Below are 27,857 nucleotides of genomic sequence, written 5' to 3'. Positions count from 1 at the left end.
TTTTTGATTACAAATATTCCAAACTGTCATTATAGAGCAATTAATAACAGGTTAGATTAATGTGGAACGATTTATCTTCAAGAACTCAGTTTGCTTATTTAATCGACAAGAACAATTTCGACTAGAATCATTAAAGCGTTTATAGCTATAAAGGGTAGTGCTATGAGAATTTTGATTTATCTGTAGGATAACAAGGTAGAAGTGAATTTGCGTCGTTGTTACACATGATGGATCAGAGCCCCTCTCTTCCGCGTCGGTTGGTGCGCTAACGGGGCGTTTGCTCGTATCACTGGACACACGGATAAATAGAACCGCAAACAGCTCATGTGTCAATGACTGCTTTACGTGCTGTGCTGTATAATGTATCTTTTTCTTGTACACTTTTTAGTCAGTGTTTGGTTAGCGGCAATTAAATTCAATACCAATTAAAACAGCTGTACAGTTGTCCCGAATTACTGCTCGGCATAGATTATCGCACACTCATTTTGACGAAACATATTATTTATTTATTTTGGTATAATTTTTCCTTATTAGGAAAGGCAAGAGAATCTAAGCCCATACAGCCTTGTCTGTTCTATATAATTCCTGAAAACAAAATTTCATTAAGGCCGAAGCCAAGTTCTTAATAATTTCTTCCTGGAAACATGAGTATCTTAATAATCTATATTTATATTTTTATATCTGTGTATATCTTCATACAAACTTCTAACTTTTTAGCTTGAATAATAGTAGTATTTTCTACTAACATTACACTATTCCGAGTTATTTCCGATTCATTTTAAAAATCCCTGTTCGTTTCATTGCAAATGATTTATATTAGTAGCCGGTTACAGCTGAAGTGCATGGTTGTCTGTTTAAAATGTATACGGACCGTGGACATGCAAAATACGGGTTTTTACATTATTAAATTAAAAACTGGTTTTAATGCTTAGTAATTTTATACTGTTTTTAAATCATGGCTTTAATGAACGGGTAATATTAAAAATGCACGGAGTGCCGCTTCAACAACTTCGCTATTATAGTACAGGAGAATGATAAAACAAAATATTTAACGCGAAGTATTGTTTTTGGGTGAAACCTTTTAACGTTACATAATGGATGAGTTGAACAGTTAATGGCCTGTTATCGTGACGTGCAGAAAAATGTTTTTAACGTAATTATTTTTCGACATAATCAGGCAACGATGCGCTGGGCATTTCTTATAGGGGCATCTACTATTGTTATCCCATAATTTGTAGACCGTTAAATCAGGACAGGCGATTCTTTTCGCTGTCTACCTGAGCACGGTTGACTCACCAAAGGTTTTAACCGATGTAATCCTGAATGCATTGAAAAGGAAAGGCACTTACCTGTCGTGCCTTCAAAAGAATTTGGGGAAATCTTGACCTTTATCACGTTTTGTCCACCCCTGCGTAGATAAACCCGCGATAATATATGTATGCTGGAAAAACGTGCCTTTTTGTGATTCATGTTTTTATATGAATATGAATTCAAAGCGCAAGGTCGGGGTTGAATACTTCCTCCTTTTTGAGGTTACACATAAAAAAAGCCAATTTTTTTGGTATGTAATTTGGTGAATCGGTTATATTTATAAAAAAAAAAACGATTTCCACACGTTTAGTTGTAGTTAAGATTGATCGTCTTAGTGTTTTGTATATACATATTAATTGAATTAGAATTTGTCATGAACAAAGTTGCTTTTTGGACAATTTAAAACTTGAATTGGAACTTGGATCCAATGACTTTAAAAAGAGGATGCAACAACAAAAGACAAAAAAAAATTGTTTTTACAAGAGGATGTATGTAGTATACATCAAGAGAACAACCGGTTTTGATGTTCCGGGTCTCGTCAGAAACGTACAAAAAATCGACCAGGTATAGTTATTATCTGATGATTCATAAACGAAAAATGCTTACGATAGTCAGATTTTTTTTTTTTTTTTTTTATTGCTTAGATGGGTGGACGAGCTCACAGCCCACCTGTTGTTAAGTGGTTACTGGAGCCCATAGACATCTACAACGTAAATGCGCCACCCACCTTGAGATATAAGTTGTAAGGTCTCAGTATAGTTACAACGGCTGCCCCACCCTTCAAACCGAAACGCATTACTGCTTCACGGCAGAAATAGGCAGGGCGGTGGTACCTACCCGTGCGGACTCACAAGAGGTCCTACCACCAGTAATTACGCAAATTATAATTTTGCGGGTTTCAATTTTATTACACGATGTTATTCCTTCACCGTGGAAGTCAATCGTGAACATTTGCCGAGTACATATTTCATTAGAAAAATTGGTACCCGCCTGAGATTCGAACACTGGCGCATCGCTCAACACGAATGCACCGGACGTCTTATCCCTTAGGCCACGACGACTTCATGTTACAAGTAATAAATAAATGTTTTATACTATTTCGGTATTTAAATTATAGGCAATTTTTGTATAAGCGCTTAATAGTGCTTCGTATTTTTAATTTAAATTTAATCCCCCATTCGCTAACACAAAATAAAATAAACTAGGATTAATAAATACATTAATCAAAATCATTTGTAGAAATTTATACTGTAATTAGTGACACATTGTGGCCTTCATATTTAGATTCAATTTAATTAGTCCTTTGTTATGGTTTTGTATGTTTTTCTTGTACATTTAGAATTTTACCTAAATGTCTTTTATTATCACACTAAAACTCGTTAATAGATACAAAAAAAAAACAAAAATAATGTTTCAAAATTGTGGAGAAAAAGATACCGAACTCTTTTATTTTTGCCTGTTTCAAGTAATAAAACATTATCTAGCTGTTGGGTTTTTCCCATGTGTCAGATGGTTGATCATCGCATTCCTTTAGCCTCAGTTCACGTGTTTTTTGAAAATACTAAGCCAATTTTGTGTCTTAATTTTCAACAATGATACTCTTCATACTAATAACAAAAGTTTTATTTAAATCAACGCAATTACCCTTTTGCACTTGAGCTTGTATTTTGACAATCACATGATTCACAATACATTATTTTATTACACATTATCACATCACGCACAATTGACAAAATAAAGGGATATTGTTTATCAAATAATTACCTTACAAAGTAAAATGTATTATAACCAAAAGTAAATGAGTAGTGCTGATTTATGACAAATAATTGACCTTGCTTGCAAAGTCGCAGAGTTTATAAGAAGATTGCATGTATATATAAACATAAGTAGTATGTACGGCGTTGTTAGTACTTGTCCATGAATTGGCACGTACTGAAGTAGGATTTAATTTTGTCGAATGATAAAGTGTTGTAAGATGTTTATATTTGTGATTTGATAAAAAAATAAGGTTGCGTTGCGTTCTTTAGCCGACGCTGCGTACCACAACATGGGACACATTATTTTAAGAGCTATGACAATGTACCTACTATGTATATTGCGTGTAATATGTATATGCTTTAAAATTGGTATGTTTTTTTTTGTCGTAAAATTGTCAAAACAATACTAGTAGGATCTGAGGTTAATTTCTCGTTAGCTATTGTGGAAATTAGTGTGCAAAAATCTATGAAAAAATTCGTATTAAATTTGTCTACAATTGAGTAGACTATTATCAAAGCCGGCAATCTGACTTTTGAACAATGATTGGTAAATCAGAAAAACGAATTATTGACTTTGTATTCCATTGGCAGTCACAAAACTCTTCGGAACGACATCTTAGATAAATAACAGGTTAACTATTAACCTTTATTTAATGCAGGTTTAGAACCGTATTCTTTGAAGGAGACGATTATATTCAAATCAATCTGTATTGACATATCAATAATTTTTTTTTGTCCAAATGCACAGATTGCCGCCTTTGATAATAGACGACTCAATTGTCCCTTTTTTTATTGCTTAGATGTGTGGAACAGCTCGCAGCCCATCTGGTGTTAAGTGGTTACTGGTGCCCATACACACTATGATGTAAATGCGCCACCCACCTTGAGAGATAAGTTCTAAGGTCTCAGTATAGTTAGAACGGCTGCCCCACCCTTCAAACCGAAACGCGTTACTGCTTCACGGCAGTAAATTATTATATATAACTATTGAATTAGCTCAAAAACTATTGGTTTTCGCGATTTTATTAATTTTCACGACACTAATCGTATTACGTAATAGAGTCTTCGAACCGTTGAGAAATTTAATTTCGAAAAACAAGCCCCCGTAGTCGGTTAGACGTACAATAAGGTCCAAGAATGTCTAGAACTTTCGGCAGTTAGGAGAATTGCGCAGATCTACAAAGAGTCGGGACAAGCGCATAGTTCGTAAAACTTAGTACGAGTTTTGTATTGCATTGTTGTGTCGTACAACGCGGAATTCAATGATCGACTTCCTCCCTCGACTTGAAAGAACATACTTAGTGAATTTATTTTATAAAAAGAAAGAGAAAATATATAAAAATGAATTGCTGTTCGTTAGTCTTGCTAAAACTCGAGAACGGCTGGAACGATTAGGCTAATTTTGGTCTTGAATTACTTGTGGAAGTCCAGAGAAGGTTTAAAACGTAAATAAATATAAAAATGCACGGAATTAAATAAAATTAACAATTTTTTTGTTCCTTTAATGTGTCCCCTATCGGACGGATTCCTTTTGTTTGCTTTAAGTTTATTTTATACAAAAGTTTATAGACCTTTTATTTATCGATTGAGGCACTACGAAGTCTGCCGAGTCAGCTATATATTATAATAAATTAAAAGAAAACAAGACAGCCCGCTGGGTTTTTTCTTAGGTTCTTCTTAGAGCTGTGGTTATTTTTAGAAACGGCGGTAAAGTTTGCTATGGCATTAAGGAAGCATATATCACCCTAGGTGAAGTAAATTGTTTTACTTTCTTTTCGTTACTTCTTTTTATTCTGTATAGTTTTCAATAAATGGCCCCATTCGTATTTGTGATAGTAACAGTAACAATAAAGTGTGGCCGGATTTCACTAGTAAATTCTATTTCAGTTCCAAATTTCTTTGGGAAATTTTCAGAAAGATAAGTTTTGTTTAAAATTAAAATATCCAACAACAACACAGACAGTTAATCATAACTTTTAAAATCGATTTACGTGTTTTTTTTGTCTTAATTCGTTCACCAACAAAAATAGACTCTAGTTCCAAATCTGAAATCGATTTGAGCTATACCAAATTTATAACTGAAAATTTGAAAGTGTTTGTCGTCACGCGATCAATTATAAATAGCATTGAGTTTTATAGGTCTCCTTGTAGATGTGTTGAAGTCAAATAATCAATTTATGAATGGTTTATTTTATCATAGTACTCAAGTCCGGGTAGGCAGATTTACTTACTGCTGCGAAAAGTTGGACTTAAAAAAATTACTTAAGATCTATGAGGTATCTATCTTATGAAGCTATATAAGGACGTGAGAAGGTTTTTTTTATTGCCCTTGTAGGCAGACGGGCATATGGTCCATTTGATGGTGAATGGTTACCATCGCAAATGGACGTCAGCAATGTCAGGGGCAGAGCCAAGCTACAGCCTACCGTTAAGTACTCTCCACATGTCTCGTTTGAAGACGGACATAGCGCTCGGAAAACACCCTAGAGGCGAGCTCATTTCAAAGCCGGCTCCATTCAAAAGAGAGCAGATCGGAACTATAGTTTAACCTAGCTAAGATCATATCTGTGTAGCCGACTACTCGTGTTTCTATTTATACATTGGGTTGGACGCCAGGACGGGAGTTACAAAGGAAAAAAGATGTGTGGTGTCGTGGGACACCGGAGAGGAACGAAGTTCCTTATTACAAAAAAAAGTTCTATTCGAGGAATTGTTGAGTTTACGTGCAGCGATATCTGTTGATAATAAACTAAGTAGAAAATATCTTACGTTACGGACCCCTCCGCATCGTGCCATAAGGAACTTCGTTCCAAAAAAAAAGGTATTTACATATTATGCTGAATAAACTTAGTACGATAAAAGGACAAAGAAGAAGAAAATATGAATCTGGAAAGCAGTAGTATCCGTTTTATTCAATCTTAAACGTTTATACACGATCCCATATATCTACGATCTACGTGGACAAAGGTGTAAGTACGAGGTTATTACATTATAAGATATTTAAGTATTATTTTGTATTCAACGGCCGTTAGAGAGTGCTGTGGCGATATCGGCAGTTTCTTTGCCGAATGGCTATGTAGTGTTAACATTTATTATTCTGAAGGAGCCCCTCAGGCGACTGTAGAATAATAAGCGGCATATGACTTGTTAAATCTGTAGGTCTAGAAAGAAAGTTATTTGGAATGGCGTGATTATTACTCGGTATAGAAATCTATTTATTTATGTCCACAATAACTGTTCAACAAATGTTAACGATTGACTTCCACGGTGAAGGAATAACATCGTGTAATAAAAATCAAACCGGCAAAATTATAATTTTTGTAATTACTGGTGGTAGGACCTCTTGTGAGTCAGCGCGGGTAGGTACCACCGCCCTGCCTATTTCTGCCGTGAAGCAAAAATGCGTTTCGGTTTGAAGGGTGGGGCAGCCGTTGTAACTATAATTACTTGAGACTTTAGAACTTATATCTCAAGATGGGTGGTGCATTTACGTTGTAGATGTTAATGGGCTTCAGTAACCACTTGAGGTGGGCTATGAGCTCGTCCACCTATCTAAACAATAAAAAAATACTTTTTCTCTATAATGGTTTTTTTTATGACTAATCGAAGCTGTTTAAGAATTTTGTCATTTAATTTCATTTAGTTGGGCACCAGAATGAAACCTGCGTAGGTAGGTAATGGTTATGGTGAAACTTCGTGGAGGAATATGTTCAACAGTGAACATCTTTGTACTGATAACTAGATAGATACAAGAACACAGGCGATTGTTGAATCATAATAAATTCCATTTTAAATTCATAAGCATATTTTGATAATCATTAAATTCTTCTGTCAAGGTTGAATAGCTAGCTAGTGACGGAATTGATGTCTCCTCTTGACTTATGATCCAAATGGCAGACTATAATTTTAAGCGACAACAACACGTATGCGGCATGGTAGTCACGTCTTCGAGAAGCTGTTATCGGGTAATGTAGACGTGAGAATATTTGTTTAACTCGCATTCATCGCGTGTCAGATTTTTCTGTGACTAAAAATCAGCTAACACTAAGTTCAATTCTCATTGCGTTACATCTAGATATTAATTCCGGGCTTGTCCATGATTTGAAGCTGGGTATTGTGTTATTTTAATAACTAACTTTGTAGGGTAAGTTGAGATCCTCAATTGAATTTTTACTTTTTACTGGAAATTTTTACTGGTGGTAGGACCTCTTGTGAGTCCGCGCGGGCAGGCAGGTACCACCGCCCTGCCTATTTCTGCCGTGAAGCAGTAATGCGTTTCGATTTTAAGGGTACGGCAGCCGTTGTAACTATACTGAGATCTTAGAACTTATATCTCAAGGTGGGTGGCGCATTTACGCTGTAGATGTCTATGGGCTCCAGTAACCTCTTAACACCAGGTGGGGTGTGAGCTCGTCCACCACCAATAAAAAAAAATGTTCTACATATATTCTTACGGCAGCGTTAATTCATGATTGAAATATAAAATTAAATCGCGCATTAAGACCATCTAGTTAGCTCATTTTGACAATGCAAATTGATTTTATTGACAATAAAATATTAAATAGCTTACTTGATGAAGTTTTCTTACAAACTCTATGAAATAAGTCTATATTTAATAGTTGAAGCCCGTTTGTTAATATTATGATGAAGAATTTAACTTAAAATTAAGTAATTTAGTACTATTTAGGTGACCTCGGCCCCTACGGTGGGTATACGGTGTGTAGACATGATTCTGTGCTATATTGTTTGTGGTTATTTAACTGTGAAATCAAGTACAACGTAATGTTACGTGAGTCGCGGTATTTTTTTTACGATTCATTAAAAGCAAGAAAACATTTGTCGCACGCGTTCCTGTTGTTGACCTGAATGAAAAATCATTAAGTTTATTAAGGGATTATCTTTTTTTTAGATTAACTTACGCAATCAAAGCTGGCAGTAAAGTTTTTATTTTTATTCAAATAAATACTTTAATACATTTAAACGTATTAAAGTATTACCTAAATTTAATTGAAAAGAACATAAAATAGCAAAATAAAATAAAATATTTAGTAACTCGCGACAGTAGCGAAAAGGTTTACCGAACCTTTTTGATATAAAAAGAACCAAAGCGGAAAACACGTTTAGTCAAAACCTCAAATTATCAGAAGCTCGTTTCGCCAGTGAGATCAACCGGGCCGGATAACCGGTCCGATATTCGATTTCACGATATCCATTCCGTAACAACCGTTCGTTTCACGACCGCTGAAAACGTTCCGCCAATACAGTTTTTTTTTGCGTTCCGATTCTGGATCCCGATACGAAAATCTTCGCAGTCTCATTTGAATTCGTGAGACTGAATTCACGGTTTTTATTGACGCATTCACTGAGAATAAGAATGAATTACAGAAGCAAAAAAAAGAAAGAAACTACTCGTACTATTATTTATTCTATTCGTATTGATTTTCGGCCGATAAAAATGGAAATCATTTCGTTTGTTGTATGTTGCAAGTACGATTTTGGGTTTGCCATTTTTTTGTTCGTCGGCAAATGTGGTGAGTATGTTTTAAGCCTAAGCTACAGTAAGACAGCAGATTTCGCTGAAAATTTAAGCGTGAATAATTTTTAGCATCTACAATAAATCAAACATTATTGTCTTGAGTCACTATAAATAAATATTTACTAACAATCACGCCAAGTTAATTGGTCCCGTACTAAGTTCGTAAAGAAATTGTGTTACCGGTACCAGATAACGGAAATAAATGTAAGATTTTTATTATACACATTCGTATATTTAATATACATCCATAACCCTGGAAAACACATTTTATATTTATCATACAAATATCTTCCCTTGGCGGGATTCGAACGCGCGACCTCCTTGTGTAGTGACCATGTCACTTACTACTACACCAGACGGCCGTTAATGCCGACAATGCCTAATAAAAGTCTTTACTGCACTTAATTCGGGATACAAAACAATGACAATACAGTATTTACGATATATTTCGGTTTTCACGAGCCGTAGATATAATTAAAACTACTTTTACGGCTTAATCTCACGTTTTCATTGTCATTCGTCTTAGTTATCCTTCGTTATTGTCACAGCGTCTTCGTTCGGTTCCCGAAAATATATTTTCATGAGTATCACAATTAAGCGCACTGCATATAATAAATTGGTACGTGTTTGATAATACAAAAGCTTTGTCAGTTATTGCGTAGGTACATTAGACGCAGGCTTTTCGACTCCCACTTGACTAGTTCATTTGGCAACATTACGACATTTTCAGCTGAGGCCGCCATTCGACATTCTAGCTATAGACAATGAATTAATCGGTATTTATGATAGTGTGTGTACGGATTTAGATTTGTATTTGTTATTCATTGAAGAATTTAAGTTAATTTTGTAGTGACGAAATCCAATATGGATGCAATGTTTGAATTATTTAAAATGTCTATTTTTTTTTGCTTAGACGGGTGGACGAGCTCACAGCTCGCCTAGTGTTAAGTCGTTCCTGGAGCCCATAGACATCTACAACGTAAATGCGCCACCCATCTTGAGATGTAAGTTCTAAGGTCTCTAGTTACAACGGCTGCCCCACTCTTCAAACCGAAACGCATTTCTGCTTCACGGCAGAAATAGGCGGGGTGGTGGTACCTACCCGCGCGGACTCACAAGAGGTCCTACCACCAGTCTATATTCTTTACTTGACTTTTGAGATCAAATCATATTCTTTGATGTCGTTTTTTTGATACGGCTCAAGAGGTGATATGCATTGCATGCATTATGTGAATTACTACGGAAAAGAATACATGAAAACAGCGTGTCTTATCTTAAAGGAATTTATTGAGGTTTGTCAACAAAGCTGAGTTGCGGTCACATTCCATCGAGGCGAACGACTGCCTTGCAACAAGACAAGGTCACTTGTGAAGGGAGTCGGGTACAAAGCCGACACGACGAGATGAATTTTATTTTAATATAAAATTTCATTGTAACATCTATAGGTATATAGGTCTAGTTTTGCGAATATACTGCGAATGGGTGCCGCATTTACGTTGTGAATGTCTATGGGTTCCAGTAACCTCTTAACACCAGGTGGGCTGTGAACCCGTCCACCCATCTAAGCTATAAAAAAAAACTCATAAAATAGGTCGTTCGGCGACGTTGACTTTAGATTAACTCGAAGATGATATGAATCCGATACTTATAGCTTTTTTGGTATTTTTAACAATGCTCCCAATTTGTTTCACTAAAAACATTGTCAAAAAACTCAAGATATCGTTTGTGATTTAAATTGAATGTGACCTTTTTTGCCCAATTCTTTTCTCATCCCCTATTAGCATAGCATCGTACAAGTAAAACATCAACTGCTATGATAATAAATCAGTGCTTATACGCATTTCCAGTACTATAAGTTTACTGTAAAGATGTTTGTGTATCTGCGATTGATACGCTACCGACGTTTGATCGATAGAGTTGCTACTTTGGTACTTGTTATTGACACTTCAGTGGTTTTTGTCAAAGTACGAGAGACTGCGCGTGTATGGATTTAACTAATGGTCTTATTTTCATATATGTACTACTGTTCAATTTATTACTATGATATATACTAGAGTTATTGTCGGGACTTTGAGTAAAGATTTCAGGCAAAATGATAAAATAAAGACGCTTTTTTTTAAATTGCTTAGGTGGGCGGCCGAGCTCACAGCCCACCTGGTGTTAAGTGGTTACTGGAGCCCATAGACATCCACGACGTAAATGCGCCACCCGCCCTGAGATATTAGTTCTAAGGTCTCAGGTATAGTTACAACGGCTGCTCCACCGTTCAAACCGAAACGCATTACTGCTTCGCGGCAGAAATAGGTAGGGTGGTGGTATCCACCAGCGCGGACTCACAAGAGGTCCATTTGTTTTGCAGTAGTCAGAGCGAAGCGTGTAAGTGCATTCTGTTATTTTCACGTTCTTCATCTGAATAAATTTCATACAAGTACCTTGCTGTGTTAATGATAATGTCGTGCAAGCATTTTAAGATTTTCATTTCGCATTTTAAGTAAACCAATATTCAGTTAAACAAATAAGTTACGTGCTCGTGTCGTGGTTAGCGTTACAATTGCAAAATAAACAAACATACAGTATTATTTTACACAGTACATATTTGTTAATTTTGTGGTCACTATAAATGTCTTAGATTTATTCAGTAATATACAGCTGTTAGGATTATTGTGTGTCAGAAAACTGCCATGAGTACTAATTTGAAGGGTGGGGCAGTCGTTATACAAAATACAAAAACATAATTTAAAATAGTTCAATAAATAAAACAAGAACGTGCTTGATGGAACGCAAATAAAATTCTGTATCACATGTAAAAACTGTTAAAAACGAACATCGAATTATAACAGTCATTCTTAATGAGGACACGAGGCTCATGGGTCAACCGTTACAACGATACAAAATGTTTCTTAAACAGTGTGATTTAAATTTGAGAAGACATGCAGATTAGTTTGTATCGAGACTAGTGGCCATTGTGGCGAATACTTCAACGCGCTTAGGAATCGTTTACATAACAAATAGCTATTGAAATCACGATTTGAAAGTTTGGTATGTCAGAAATTTTGTAGGCTTAGAATGCGGCTATTTGTAGTTGATTTAAGACCAACAATGAAACGGTCCGACATTAAGGGGAATTGATATTGAATTCGATCTAGACTAAGATAGTTTTGCATAATTATCTAAACTAGAGGTCCCGCAGTAGTCGAAATTCGACTATAATTAATTGGAATTGTAAGTTTGTACACTATTATGATTGTATTTTATACTTCTATAATCACAAATTTCGCCAAGACTACTCTATAAAAAATATTAACAAAGACACAATATTTAATCTATTCTCAATTTGACAACAGACGTCAAGAACAAAAGTTTGACAATAAATAGTATGCATGCGTGTGTGCGTCAAATACATGGTATGTAGTGTGTGTAATGTTTTCTTTATTGATTTAATGTATCTTTTACGTATTATTTTTAAAAAAAAAATAGCATTGTGCACTTCTTCTCTATATTCTCTATAAGTGTGGAAAATTTCATACTCCTCCGTCCGCGCAATTGTCGTAAAAAGGGATACAAAGTTTTTGCTTCACGTATTAATATATAGATAATGAAATATTTTAGGTTGCCTCTTTAAGGCTAATTTGAAGTTAGTAGTGTGACGATAATCGAAATCATTGATGTTTTGTAAAAACTCACATTGAATTTCTCGGATATCCCTAATTACATTCATCAACATTTTTGGGAAATGTTATTGGCACAACATCATTTAATACTTATTCGTGTATATGTTCACAATGGTCAATTTAATTGACACGACTAATTGATGGTCAGTTTTCAACTTTCTATCTAATATTACGTGCAATGAGATTACTGTATGTAATAAATTTTTAACTAGATCCGTGTTTTTGCAAATTTAATGAATTTATTGCTAGCTTCAAACTTTCACAACACTGGTATGCAGTACACTTGTAAAATAAACAATGTAAATGGGTAGACGCCGACAAAATAAATGGTCTATCTTAAAATGAAAAAAGCAGTCAACGATCCTGCCAGGACTCGAACCTGGAATCTTCTGATCCGTAGTCAGACGCGTTATCCATTGCGCCACAGGACCTTATTTAGCCAGGACGAAATTTAAGGTAAGATTCTAAAATAGAATCATCTAATGACGAGAATGACAAAAACCGTTTTTGCGTTCAAAATTATTTGGGCAAGTATAGTCCGTATTTCTGCCAAGCTCCTTATAGGTGACGCGTCTGCCCAAAAAAATCTCCGTTCTCTCTCCAACGTAAGCATTAGAAGGAAATGAAGGATCTCTACGACGAAGTTTAGTAATGTAGTAGTAGGTATACATTTTGTCTATAGGCATGAGCTATGCGCTGATATTATTTTAGGTGCTTTAGCTATTTAGTGCTTAATTTCCTCTGTTGCCGCATAAGTCGTTTTTATTTATTCCTTAGATTGGGGACGAGCTCACAGCTAACCTAGAGTTAAGTGGTTACTGGAGCCCATAGACATCTACGACGTAAATTCACCACCCACCTTGATATATAAGTTCTAAGGTCTCAAGTATAGTTACAACGGCTGCCCCACCCTTCAAACCGAAACGCATTACTGCTTCACGGCAGAAATAGGCATTGCGAACATTGGTGAATCACCATAAAAATCTTAATCTAAATACGTGATTATTTGGGTTTCTAAGAAATATAAAATATAGCGACCCGCCCTCGCTTCGCTTCGGAAACATTAAAACACACATGAAAAAAAAAAAAAAAAAAAAAGTAGCCTATGTTCATCAGGGACAATGTCGGCTTCTAATGGAAAAAGAAATTTTTCAAATCGGTCCAGTAGTTTCGGAGCCTATTCGAAACAAACAAACAAACAAATCTTTCCTCTTTATAATATTAGTATAGACAACTGAAAACTTTGTAAATAGATTCTTGGCGACTATTAGGTGCGCCAAAAACATTATTAAGTCACAAGAAGTCTTCCCGTTTCTTCTTAGTGTCTTTTTAATTAATAAAAAATCACAATTAATAATAAATCACAATATGATAATTCGGTCTGCAACATCGTCTTCAAATATCAGTTACTTCAATAGGGCAGATTTTAGAAACACATAACATCAGAATTGGTAAGATGATCATGGAGATATTTAACATTAAGTAAGATACTTTTCTATTCGGCCATCAGAATTTACAATCCATTTTTTCGAGTTGTTCTACGAATTTTTCTTTATCTGTAATGATATTTAATTCTCTTAGCCTTATTTTCCAACTAATTTCCCATTTTGATTGTTGCTTTTAATTGAAAATTTAAACAATAAAAATACGATTTAAACTTTGATATCAAATTGAGCAACGGTGCTCATATTGCGCATCTGTAAGATTTCTATTAATTTAGGTGAATTAAAAAAAAACACTAAGAAAACTTTCGGTGTATTCAATATTAGTTACATATACATACATTACATATTACCATGAAAAAACACGATTTTTAATAAAGATAATAAATATATCGATGGGTAAAAGGCTATTAATTGTTTTAAGCGACGTTTTCACAACTTTACAGGAGAGCTATTGAAAGTTTAAAATTTGGAAAAAAATATCATAACAAAAGAACTTTTTCAGTTATTTGAAACAGGAGTAAACTTAATTGAAGTTCAATTAAATACATCGAACTGGTGATGCTAATACCAAATAGAACGCTCCTTTAATTATTACAGAGATAAATTTCGTGTATTAAGAGAAATGGCGTTTGAAGCCTTTCGGTTCTCTATAATTGAGGTCGTCAGCGCAAAACTGGCCTAACCCACAATTTTTCATATTCGTGCTCTTATATTGCAATTTATTTATTTGTTCAATGTTGATGGAAAACCGGCCTATCCCCAGTTTCACCCATAGATAACAGATTGTAAACATTATTTTCGCGCGTTTTATTATTGCTTACGAAGCAGTGCAAAAGTAAATTCAAACCTCAATACCTCCATTTTTTTCCCCTACCTTTGCTGATAGCCTTGATAGGCTATTTCAGCTTCACCCTAACGTGTAGGTGAGCTCACGAGGCTCAAACCGGAGTGTTGCTAACACTGGCCCCAGCGAGAGCAGTGCTTCGCAGAATCTACCAGCGGATCGAAAACGCGACCCACTGAGAAATCCGGCGAGAAACTCAGTGGACTGTGTCTATGGTTTAATTCGCTCGTCGAGCCCTTCGTCGACGGGTTCGACCAGGACGGTGACCGGCTTACCTCCATACTAACTATGATAAGCTTAGGCTACTTTTGCACTGACGGTCTTATATCTATGTATAAATTTTCCAGGTTCACAAAGAATGTTGTTCTAGTCTGCCTCACTCGAAGGCATGCAGCGTTTTAGGTCGCGTTCTAACCAGCTCGTGTTGAAAGTGTGCGCACGCGAGCCTGACCCCCTTAACGCTAACGGAGCAGTAACCGTTTGCTAACTAAATTCATTGCGGTATCAATCCACTGTTATATAAGTGAAGTATGGACATTTAAGCAATTGTGTGGTGATCGTGAGCCGTGGGAGTTATGTTGAGATGTAAATGTTTTTTAGAATCCGTCACGAGTTAATTATAAGATTTATGGTTTTTATGAATCACAAATTCGTGTATTGAATTAATAACGCCGTGAGAAAAGATCTGGAATTCTGATGTAATATTAAATTGTTACCACCCTTCAGAAAAATCATTTTATTTTATTAAAAAAAAATTGAAATGTGTCATACCACCATTAATTATGCAAATTAATAAATTCTATACTGATATCTTAGACTTGCTTGAGCGGTTATTTTTATTATGTTATCAATTAAGTACAACATTAAATCAAAGATAAAGTAATGAAACCAAAATAGTTTCCCCAGGAAAATACTATTGTATTTTTGACGTGATAACGTCTTATAAATCGATGAACACCATCTGCATGCACGAAAAAGTGTCACGTTCCGCCTGAGCCCGAGCGTGCAAGCGAGAGCGCGAAACAAGCGATAGAGAGGCACGATTAGCCCAAGCGTTAATTTATCGACAAAATTGTAATATTCAATTAAATTCTTCTTTGTATCCTACAAAATAATGAGAATTCAGTGATAATAATTCAATTCAATTCATAAAAGTATGCAATTTTTCATCAATGTTCCTTTATGACGTTATCAAGTAAAAATATCGTCCGTAAACCGACTTTATAGACAACCAATTTTTTCAACCAAAGAAAGCGTGTTTGTGCTTACGTAATTTACGTTCACAACTACCCACGGATAATTAACAGGTGCTTACAACGTTTCATGCGGGTCAGGTATTAACCAGATGCCAATGAGTAGTGAAAATTTGCCGATTGTAAATAAGTATTTTACTTTCACTTCCTAATTTGGGGACGTAATCAAATGTATTTATTCGAATGGGCGGTATCGAATGTATGGTTAACGATTTCTTTACGTTCACAATTTGTAAATGTTTACTGTTTGGTAGTTTCAAGTTTGCTCAGATAGAATACGGCCTTGGATTTAAGTAGGTATAGTAAATATTTTTTTATGCTTTTGAGGATTTCAAAGCAATTACATTTTATTTATTTCCCCTAATATATTAATCGCTATTTTCCAAAGCATATAGTTGAATAACCTTTCTCGAAAAATACATTCGGTGGTAGCTGATAATATATAATAGTTTTATTTATCTAACAATATACTTAGGAGACATCAAGTTCTTGTCGTATCCCCTGGATCCATTCTAGGTCCTTTTAGGCTCCCCAAATACTGGTTACCGCAAATCCTCGTCGAATGTCGAGTTCGACGACCGAACTAACCTATAGACACAGCCCACTGAGTTTCTCGGCGGATCTTCTCAGTGGGTCGCGATTCGAGGTCGTGGTGGTAGATTCTGCAAGGCACCGCTTTTGCTAGGGATAGTGTTAGCAAATCCTCTCAGGCTAAATCCGTGAGCTCACCTACTCGTCTACGCATAGTTGTAATAAGCCCTTTAGGTTACCAACGAATAGGCAGGGAAAAAGATGTACAGGTAATTTTTTAAACTGCCACAATGATAACGATTTTCTGGTCTATACCCGAAAGTAAAAGTAGGAATGAAATAAATACTTAAACCAGTTAGAAAATACAAGATAGTTTTAAACGCTTCAGTACATAAAAAATCCGGTTAAATTTTTTTGAGAGAACTCCAGCTGAATGATGAAAGTGTTGCTGCAGCATTAACATTGAATTCGGAACTAGGATTGTCGTTAGGTGGCCACCATACAGGTCTGATTTATAATTACTAAGTCAAAGTTTAAAGAAACGCTTTTAGTAGGTACTTGGGTACATCACATGATGTGAATGTCGCCTGGTTTTTATATCGTACGGATGCAAAAGCTATTCATATAACGTAACTATTAATACTAGTGGTCCCTCTATAGTCGAAATTCTACTATAATTAATTGAAATTATTATGGTTCTATTGTCAAAGACTATACTTCTACATTTAATCATATTAATCTATTCTCCATTTGACCACAGACTTTAACAATAAATATATATGCGCGTATGTTAAATACATGGTAGTGTGTGTAATATTTTCTTTATTGATTTACTGAATTTTTTATGCATAATTAAAAAAATATTAGTTGTATTCTGTACTGCTTCTCTGTATTCTCTATAAGTGTGAGACATTTTATACTCCTCCGTTCGCGCAATTTTCGTAAAAAGGGGCACAAAGTTTCTGCTTTACGTATTAATATATAGATTATTTTATTTGTGTACTTTTATTTGAAGATAGAATACGACCTGGACGGCGAAAAACGTCTTGAAAATTCGAAAACAGACAAATTTGAAATGAAATTTTAATTAGTGTCGAAAAAATATTCCGCGATCTTATTAAATACAACTGAGTATTCCAAATGAACATTTAAAAAAACACATTTAAAATCGGCGGTAGTGGAGGACTAATAGAAGAAATTTTATCAGTTAAAAAAAACTGGTTTGAAAGATAAGTACTCTTAGAAATTATAGTAGATCCAATGGTCGAGTTAAAGAAAGAACTGGTTTGAAAGATACTGATATTAAACCACAAAAAAAAGGATAAATTTCATTTAATTCAAGGCTAAAAACTCCGGTCACCGTCCTCGTCGAACCCGTCGCTTGCGACGCAGGGCTGGATGAGCGAACTAACCCATAGACACAGCCCACTGAGTTTCTCGCCGGATCTTCTCAGTGGGTCGCGTTTCCGATCCGTTGGTAGATTCTGCGAAGCACTGCTCTTGCTAGGGTCAGTGTTAGCAACTCTCCGGTTCAGCCCCGCGAGCTCATCTACAAACGTTAGGGCGAAGCTGAAATAGCCTCTCAAGGCTATCAGCATAGGAAGGAAAAAAAAAAAAAAAACTAAAAACTGTAAAACCAAATTAAGTGTGTGCGCGAAATTCAAGGAAAAATATCAAAATAGTTACATAAACATTAAAGTGAAGTATCCAAATAATATTGCAAAAATGGTCTCTGGGGCAGCACTGAAATTTTGACATCGTTAAAATTTAGAACAAAATATGAAACACTTTTACTTAGTAGATATGTATCTACATATATATGAAGCTGTTATTTGCTTACGTTGATTTCTAATCAATCCATTTTTGAACCATCAACACAAGAGATAAGAAAAAATGTGTTGTTTGACATAATTTTAGTATGTAAACTGTGTTTAATATCGTTTTTATTATTTTCATTAAATCATTTCTGCCGTTTTGAATAATATAATATAGTTACCATCGTCACGAATGACTAAAGTGCTATTTGTTGATATTTCAATTTGATATTGAATTATTGATGATCGTGTAGAAAATATAACGTAAAAGTCCGTTTGATTCTGTCTACGACTTCAAAATAGTAACCTCAAAATAGTATAAATTAATCTTATCAATCAACTTTATTTACTACTAGTATTCACAATAATTACGATCGCTAATCAGGTCTTTAGCTGCTATAAAATATGTAAATAAATATTCAGAAATGAAAATTTAATTTAATTTGATTTTAAATCACCACCCTCATTGGTGGTTGGATTCTTTATTGCTTTACTGACATTTTAGTCTGAGAACAGAATCCAGTATTTTTACAGTTGAATAGTTTTCAACGCTTAAGCCGCATGTGGCGTGTCATCGTTCTTGAAGAAAAAATTGCGCGTTTCCAATAATGTGGTAGAGAGAGAATACACTTTATTGCACACCAAAATACAATTTACATTAAAAAAACAGTCAAAAAGCAGATACGTTTGTACAATAGGCGGTCTTATCGCTAAAAGCGATCTCTTCCAGAAAAACGTTTTATTTACAGAAATTCTGGAAAATATATTAGATATGTTGCGGTGTATTATAGACAATACATTATTATAGAAAATATATACATACCTATACCGTTTACATATAATACTAGCCGTACTGGCCCGCTTCGTTGGGCATTTAAAATTAACATTATTATTTATTGTCATTATTATTAGGGAGTTCAACACTCAAATAAGTATTAGCCTATCCATTAAGTACATGTATTTTCTACATTGATACCAAGTTTCAAGTCAATCGGATGCATAGTTCAGTAGTTATAACGGAACATCCGTAAATACCACTGTAGATTTATATATTAGTATAGATGAATTAAATAACTATTTGAGTTATATACGAATAAATAATTGTGGTAATAGTTTATTAAAATGCAGATGAGAGGCAAGGAAGGCGTTCAGGCAGATTGTCTCGCGACTGACAACCAGAGGAGCGCGGGGCGAGGTAAGACCGGTTCCACTGCGTCACTTAGCGCTGTCCCCGTTTACCTTGCCTCACGTATCCTTCATATTTCCGTATAAAACCAACGAAAATTCACAATCAATGATTGTGTCCGAAAGAAATAAAAAAAACAGTCTGCTTGTAGGGCGTTAATGCTAAAAGGTTAAGGTTGAAAGCGTTGGTTATGTTTCTATTTGGCTGATTTCGTAAAAGTGGATTTCGGTTAATGAAAAACAAAATAAAAAAAACCGTTGAATAAATTCGTCATAACGTGTTATAAACGTGGTGTTTTAATAGGAACTTGGTGCTGGATAAACAGGTTGATAAGAAAATACAAGATCTTTTAATTCAAAAACCAAATATTATTCTCAAATCCAATGATTTCGTTGTGGATCCCGTAAAAAAAAAGCTCAATTCAGAAAGCGTGCAGTGCGCGTTGAAGTCTTCCGTTTGGTGACCAAACCAATCGTCTGAATGCCAAGTTTGTAATATTTATTCATATATCGAATGACCGTTTCGTAAGTTGACATCAAAGCAAATGTCAAGGTGAATTTCAAAGTGTTCCTACGGAACGTCACCTCCGAATCTGTTGAGAGATGAAAGTTGCCGGAAAGCGGTAATACAAGAATGGAATTTTGGTCGTATACGCGTAACTGACACGAAGACGGCGCGCCCACCTGCCAGCTACCACACCTGAACCAAAAGTGTGTCAACATCACTGACTCCTCGAACTCAACGATCGATCGTCACAACTTTCACATTACCTTAAATTAACACTCGACTGAGCGCAGCACTAGTGATACGTCTAGATAATGGGAAACGAACTTAGCATACTACCGAACCCACCTTTAGTACGCCGCGGGCGTTCTGTATTTTAAAAAAATCCGGTTAGGCACTATCAGGGGTTGGGGTTAACGCACGGGCACTGCTCTTGAACACAAATTCACCACACTTGAGTCACAAAGTCAGCCACATTGTCGGCGGGCCGGTGCGATCGTGACGGCCGCCAGGTCAGCACTGAGGCTTTCTTCGAGACACGACAGTCGTACGCGCACCGTAAAAGAAACAGAATACGGTTCTCATCGACGCGACGCTTTGATTGTGTGCGTTTCGATATGCCATCTACGTGTTCTGACTGATAATTCTGAATGACAATTAATAACAGATATCTTCTATACCTGTGAATACGGAACGATCGCTTTGACCTGCCAAATTATGATCACGATATTATTATCGGTTTGGATGGTTTTGGTTTACGAATGATCTGGTGCGAGCAATAGCCTGATTATGTAGATTTTTTTATTGCTTGGATCGGTGGACCAGCTCACGACTTACCTGGTATTTGAGGTCACCGGAGCCCATAGACATCAACAACGTTAATTCCGCCATCTACCTTGAGACATGAGTTTCAAGTTAAAGTAACGGCAGAACTAGGCAGCGTTGTGGTACATAGCCATAGGGCCTCACAAGACGACATGCCAACAGTCATTAGGCAAATAAAAATTTTTGAGAGTTTGTTTTTTATGACACGATGATTATCCTTCTCTGTTAAAGTCATCGCGAACATTTGTTAAGTACGTATCTTATTAGATTGAAAACAATTGAAACCTGACTCGGGATTTGAATACCGACACAGACGCATCGCTCGATACCATTGAACCGGACTTCTTATCCTTTAGGCCACGACTTCTAAATAAATAAAAAATAAAATATAATAATAATATAAATGCAAAATAAAATAAATAAAAATAAAAATAAAATCATATAAAAAATAAAATGCCTTTTTATTTCTTGCAACCAATAATTAACAATTCTTATAATATATTTTTTTTAATATTGCTTATTACCTCTCCTCGAGTGAAGGCCTCCTCCAACGAAAACCGATGTTGCCTCGTTGGCAGCTAATGATTTTGTTCCTAATTCTACTAGTAAATTTCCAGTTCTGGGCAGCGTAAGTTAGATATGGTAGAAGACATATATTCGTTGCTTTGGTTTCGTTGCTCATATTGCTTTTAAATATTTCTTTCATACTCCAGTATTTATTCCAAGTGTTTTGTATTCTTCGTACTACTTCTAACTCATTATTTTTGCTGTTAACCCCCTATTTGTTTACGCAATTAAATGTATTTATCTGTATAAGCAAGTACTTCACCGTCGACTGAGATCTTGAGACTTCTAAATAACCTGTTAAATAATAATGAAAATATGGAGCAAGTACAAAAGGAGGTCTTATCGTTGACGAGCTAATCTTTCTGACAGCTAGTGGGTATGAATCCGGAGATTAACGGAGGAAGGTAGAAAAAAGAAATTCTCTTCTATACTTAAAACCTACGTATGCAACTATGTATATTTAGCATGAATATATACAAATTCAAGGCTGGATTCGTGCTTCGTAAAGAAAAAGTCTTTGTCTAGGCGTGAAGTATACAATACTTGTGACAGGTTACAGGGACACTCCTTGGAATTGCGGCGCTTTGACAAAAGGGCACTTCTTCGCAGTGAACGCGCAATACTGTGTCTTCAATGGGTCGATCTGAACTAAGTTCAATTCACGACACTCGGAGACCCGCCGCAGAGGGCTCTCCACTTCAGACACAAGCTTAGATCTTTTCTCAAGCATGACGTTTCGAAAAAAGCTCTAATCTATGCCAAGCCTTGTCAAAGGCCTTCGCAATATCAAAGCTCACAGCGAAATCCTCAGTTTTGCTTTCCAAGGCTGAACAGCCATGACAGGAACTGTCCGTACTGTCGCTCCCTGCTCAGCTGGCGATCCTCGAGATACTTTGGTAGATTTTATTATTCGCTTCAGCACTTTGAAAAGTATAGAGAATATTCTCGTCAACAGGTTGCGGCCAATGAGCTCGAAGACACGTCTGCCCCGCATGTTTCAGACATCACCAAGAGTCTCACCGAACTAGGAAGAGAAAAGAATAGAACTGGCTTTCCAACCCATACGCCGGAACACAGCTAAGCTATTTGGCGGCTGTCAAGTTGGAAGGTGGTCGCCAGCCAGTCGGACAAGGTCCTAGTCGCTGTGTTATCGGCTCACGTATAGCATCCAGGGGTCACTTGTAGGGTATCGCGGGCAAACGGAAGTGGGAATCATCAACCTCTAAATGATGCACGTGTACTGAAGAATTAATGAAAATGTACTAATAAAATTCTGAGAATCGAGAAAATTTAAAGTTTTGAGGTAAGAAACTGAGAGAACATGCTCTGTCTCGTAAATTGAGTTTAAAATGAGGAATTTTCTTGGCAGAAGTTTCATGAATTTTACAAAATGAAATTGAATGAAATTTACAAAATAATTTAGAGTGTTTTTGAAATCAGTATAGTTTCTCCAATCTCTATCCAATCTCACTTTTAGTCCAGACACATTCCCTGGTGGAGATAGCACCGACTATCCTCGCCACTCCTTCAAAAATAAATGCAATAGATCAATCATATATAAGATTATATAAGAAATATATTGTAATCTTGAAAGCATAAAACAAAGTTTGTCGAACAAAATCACTTAGGAAGTTTCCGCCAATCATACCCATCGTGCGGGATATTCACCTCAACTTTGACTCCCGAAGGCTTGTATCCGGAAGAGTAATATTCGCGCACAGTTGAGAACTCGTAAGTACTGCAACATCGCCGAATAAAGGACTAATATGGTAAGTTTCGAGGGCGCTCCACACGATTTAGTTTATTTTAAGTAAATGTTGTGCATAGAAGTAGGTACAATAATGTGACCTACATTTGGATGAATATTTCATTTAAGATTGCGAGAACAGTACTTGTTAAAGCGAAAAAGGAATCATCATTATTTCGTATTTATTAAACTTATACCGTTGTACAACAATAGGAGAAGTTTTTAAACTGAAAACTTCGCTCTGATGTATTTTTAAGACAAATAAATATCACTAGATAGTAAAAACAAAGTTTCTTTCTCTGTCCCTATATCTGTCCCTATATATGCTGAAATCTTTAAAACTGCGCAACGGATTTTGATGCGGTTTTTGTAATATATAGAGCGATTAAAGAGGAAGGTTTATATGTATAATAACATCCATTAAATAGTGGAGAAATCAATAATAAATTACAGTTTCCGAAGCGAAGCGAGGGCGGGCCGCTAGTGTAGAATAATTGAAAACAAAAAAAATTAAGGCAAGATTTTTAAAAATAGTTGTACTCGAAAGGCCTGTACGAATGCAATGAACTTCTCTCTATATGACAATGGCTTCACCGCATTAGTCGATTTTTTGGAGTTTTATCGAATACTATGGAAGCCATTTGGTTGATCGTGAAGGATTTTAAGTTTTAAACTGTACGTATCTCAGACCCACTGTTACTCTTGTGTTACTCTTCTCACGCGTTGTTGTATAAGCGATGATTAGAAGAATAAATTCGAGCTATTAAGAGAGATTTACAGTTCACACAGTTTTTAATGTCGACGTTATTAGAGTTGTCGGCATTTACAATTCTAAGCGAAATACGTAAACCAATTTAGACCGTTATAAAAATATTCCAGGTAAGCCTTATGAGAGTAAAACCCTGTAGACTGAAAATATTTTTATGGCTATGTTTTGTAGATGGTTGATCGAGCTTACGGCTCACCCTATTAAGTGGTTACCGGAGTCCATGGAAATCACAACATTAATGCCGCTCACTCACCTTATGACATGATGACGAAATTTCAATTTTATAGTCTATAGCAACCCTAGACTAGAGACCCTCGCTAGACTACAGACTATAGCAAGGGCAACCCCTTAAATCGCCCGGTCGTCGCTATCATCGAACCCGTCGCTATCGTCGAACCCGTCACTTGCGACGAAGGGCTCGGCGAGTAAATTAGCCCACAGACATAGCCCTCTGAGTTTTTCGCCGGATCTTCTCAATGGGTCGCGTTTCCGATCCGGTGGTAGATTCTGCGAACACGGCTCTTGTTAGGGTTCGTGTTAGCAACAACGTTAGGTATGAGCCCCGCGAGCTCACCTACTAGTTCAGTGAATCTAGAATAGCCCCTCGAGGTTACTAGAATAGGTAGAAAAAAAAAGTTAAATCACAATTGATTCGAATCAGAAATAAGCATGATGGTGCTATCTATCCGTGCGAGCTTACAATATGCCCATATAAGTATGTGCCTCTATCTTAGACCGGTCGCCAAACCGTTGATTGGATAAGGTAACCGCGGTCACCGGACTCGCTAATATGACCGCCCGGAGAGAAGCTGAAAACCGAACGAAATGGAAGCTGGTAGTACTGCTATGCGCTGGGGTTCGGGACAAATAAAAATTTCACCAAAGTACAACTTAAAACTATATTCAACACTTAGAACACTTATTCACAAGCACTTTAAAACTCTCAATTCGCTTGTTCCGTTTCGCTTCAGGTGATCCGTTCGCTGTTTCGCTTCGAGTAGTTCCTGTTACTGACTGACTGTCTGCGTGCCATCCCTAAAACGCTTTTATAACCGATACCTCATCCCTAAAATTATCGAGAATATTCCACACCTCTCTAGTACTAGTTTCTGCTATCTGACAATAGATGGCGTTGTGATTCTCGAGCATTCTGGGTACTACTAGATCCTTCGATATTCTTTCGACTATTCGGCGATAGATGGCGTTACTCTTACCGGCGTAACAGTACAAAGAGCCCGAAGGGCTTTCAGGGACACGACCTTCAGCAATGAAGTATGCGACTAAGAAGAAGAATATGCTAGCTGTGACAACTTTGTGTATTAAAACGTGGTTATATTTAATTTTTATCATTATAGGCCTCATAAAGGTTCAAAGTCACAAAACTGTATAAATAGCAACACTTCCTAGCTCTAATCAAAAATTAGAAGATTCGTAAAACAACGCGGGTAACTAACACCGTTCAAAGGCTACTTGAAGTGGTAGTGGACGATCATGTTTCATGTAGAATAAAGTGCCGTTTGGGGAAAAATATTTTAGGAATTAAACACAACTGCCACAATAAGAGGAGAGTGGGGTGCCCATTAATACTGTGGAATCATCAACCTATAGCAGTCCACTGCGTAGTAATAATAATACGAATTACATGTCCATTTGATGAAGTCGAATTTGTTTTTAAAAGCTTATTTCAAACGGATGTACAAAACAAACAAAATTACCGTTTTCTGAGTTTCTACCCGTTTCCACAGAAGAGGTTACCGCACCTCGTGAAAACGTTCGACAAAGCGAAATCAACGATACCTAAGTAAATCCGAAATAAATTCATTGGGCAATAACAACATTTACAAATTGGATTAGCTAATTACGCCGGTATATTTAGCGAGGTACCGGGGCAATCCGAGAGTTTGCACGCCGTGGAATTATTTCATTTTGTGTTGTTATTAGGTAACCAATTGAATGGTAACTTTTAATTTGGTACAGCAATGTTTTGGGGAAATTTAAAGGTTCGATCCCTGTATAGATTTCGAATTTAAGTGAGGTATCAACGCGAAATTGTGTGAATTTGCTTCGTAAAGTTTTCGCTTTTGGTTATTGGGTTTAATTCTTTTTTTTTGTTTAAAATTATGAGCGTACGTCTAGAAAGTATTTGTATAGTAACCGGCAAACATCGTGAGCAAATGACCTTGACTGCGCAGAACCGAATTTTAGATCACTTTGGTGGTGAGGGTGAGGCGCGACGGCAGGGGAAATCATATCGAGCGCGTTATTGGTAGATCAGTCGAACCTTGCGTCCCGCACCGCATTCCGCATTCCGCTTGCTCCCAAAAGTACGCTTGCGTACAGTGAAAAGTCTATCGTTATTAATCGTTAAGTTATATTTTGTTATAATTGCTTGTTGACTTTGTTGCCATTGCTATTTGTTGAGTGTTTGTTGATTTTTTATAAAAAATACACTATGCCGCGACAAACTGGTGTAGGATTCAAAAGAAAGGGTAGAAAAATTGTGTACGACGTATATTGCTTCATTATAAAACAGGGGAAGAATGATATTATGGAAAAAGTAAAACAGACTTCGGAAGCAACAAAAACATCAGTGAGTACTGTTAGGTGCATTATTAACGAAGCTAAAGGCTCTGGCTTGCTCATCGTGCTTGGGACTCCGGGTAAGAAAAGATCAGGGAAGAAGAAAGTTACCGGAATGGATAGTTTCGTTCAATCTGTTATAAAAAGATGTAATCATAATAACTACATAACAAGCAGCGAAACTCCGTACCGTAGAAAGGCTTCGAAAATTTTAAAGAAGATATACATTTTAATGGCTCGGAATGAAGTTTACGACGAATTATGAAAGAGCTAGACTTCAGATGGAAAAAAAAACAGAAAATAATCGGAAGCTGGTAATTGAAAAAAGTAACATTCGATTAGTACGAATCGAATATCTTCAAAAAATAATTAATTATAGACAAAAAAGAAGATCGAACCGACCGAGTCGTAAACTACACCGATGAGCCCTATGTCGACTTATCACGATGATGGCGACTCGGGTGATGAAAACAGTGATGATGATAATGGTCAAGATTATGATAACGAAAAAAAATTACAAATACCAGCTTCGCTTCAACTGAACGAAGACCTGGCAACAGCTCTAGTTTTGACTTAATAGAAGGAATATCTATTTTACCCCAAGATTAAATTATTATAATTATTAACCTATATTTTTTGTTGATGTTCTAATAAATATATAAATAAATACATATGTTGATTTTAATAATTTAATTGCATTATGACGCAGAGTAAATAATGTTTTTGCACGTGAGTGTACCATGCGCAAACTTACCCCCACTACGTCAACAAATGCTCAAGAAGTTTGCCGGCTATTATACATTGAGATATAATGCAAATGATATTATTTCATTCGTGTATATTGGAGTGTCTCTATATATATGTACACTAGCGGACCCAACAGACGTTGTCCTGCATATACAAAATGAATGAAATGAATGAATGCGTACACAACAATTTATTCAAGTCGATCCAGCCGTTTAGTTGCAGTATAGTTAAATAATCTAGATACCGACGGCAGCGCCATCTGCCGGGCTTATTTTTAAATGTAAGCCATCTAGGGCACTACCCAAACGCATGCAAAAATTTATTCAAATCAATCCAGCCGTTTAGGAGTTCTGTGGCTTACACACGTACAGTAGAATTATATAATAATATATAAAGATATAATATGGGTGTTTAAAGACAGAAATATACCTAATTGCTACGTACAGTTTTCTCCGCTATTGTCTATTTTTTATGTTTATTGGTTATCAGTAATTCTGGAAATTGCCTTTATTCACAATGTAAATAAAAAAATAAAAGAGAAAAATTCATATAATATCTAATGTATTAAAAATTTTATATGTCAGTTTCATGGTCGAATTTTCATTATTGAGCGAACACCAGTTAATAAATGATTAACTTAAGAACACTAAGAACAGTAGTTAATGAAATAGCTAATGCTATATATTATATATTTATGAGTACGGTTTAAATCAGAAACAGAAGGAATGCGTTAGGAAGACATTAAGGTATAAGTTTAATTTACAATTCAG

General features: G+C 36.0%; 1 protein-coding gene and 1 non-coding gene across 4 annotated transcripts in view; both read right to left on the bottom strand.

Annotated features, from left to right (window-relative positions):
- Positions 1-20,375, bottom strand: part of uif (sushi, von Willebrand factor type A, EGF and pentraxin domain-containing protein uif) — a 90,995-nt gene extending 70,620 nt beyond the window's left edge. For all 3 annotated transcript variants that reach the window (XM_028170169.2, XM_028170171.2, XM_028170172.2), the window contains exon 1: positions 20,201-20,375. The gene's annotated coding sequence lies outside the window, so the exon portion shown is untranslated. The remainder of the gene's footprint in view (positions 1-20,200) is intronic.
- TRNAR-ACG (transfer RNA arginine (anticodon ACG)) lies at positions 12,634-12,706 on the bottom strand. The gene has a single exon. It is a non-coding gene; the product is annotated as a tRNA-Arg (tRNA).
- Positions 20,376-27,857: the final 7,482 nt, after the last annotated feature.

Source organism: Bombyx mandarina, chromosome 09, assembly GCF_030267445.1.
Source record: "Bombyx mandarina strain Sakado chromosome 09, ASM3026744v2".
Taxonomy (NCBI): Eukaryota; Metazoa; Arthropoda; class Insecta; order Lepidoptera; family Bombycidae; genus Bombyx; species Bombyx mandarina.
This window is presented reverse-complemented; position numbering and strand designations above follow the sequence as displayed.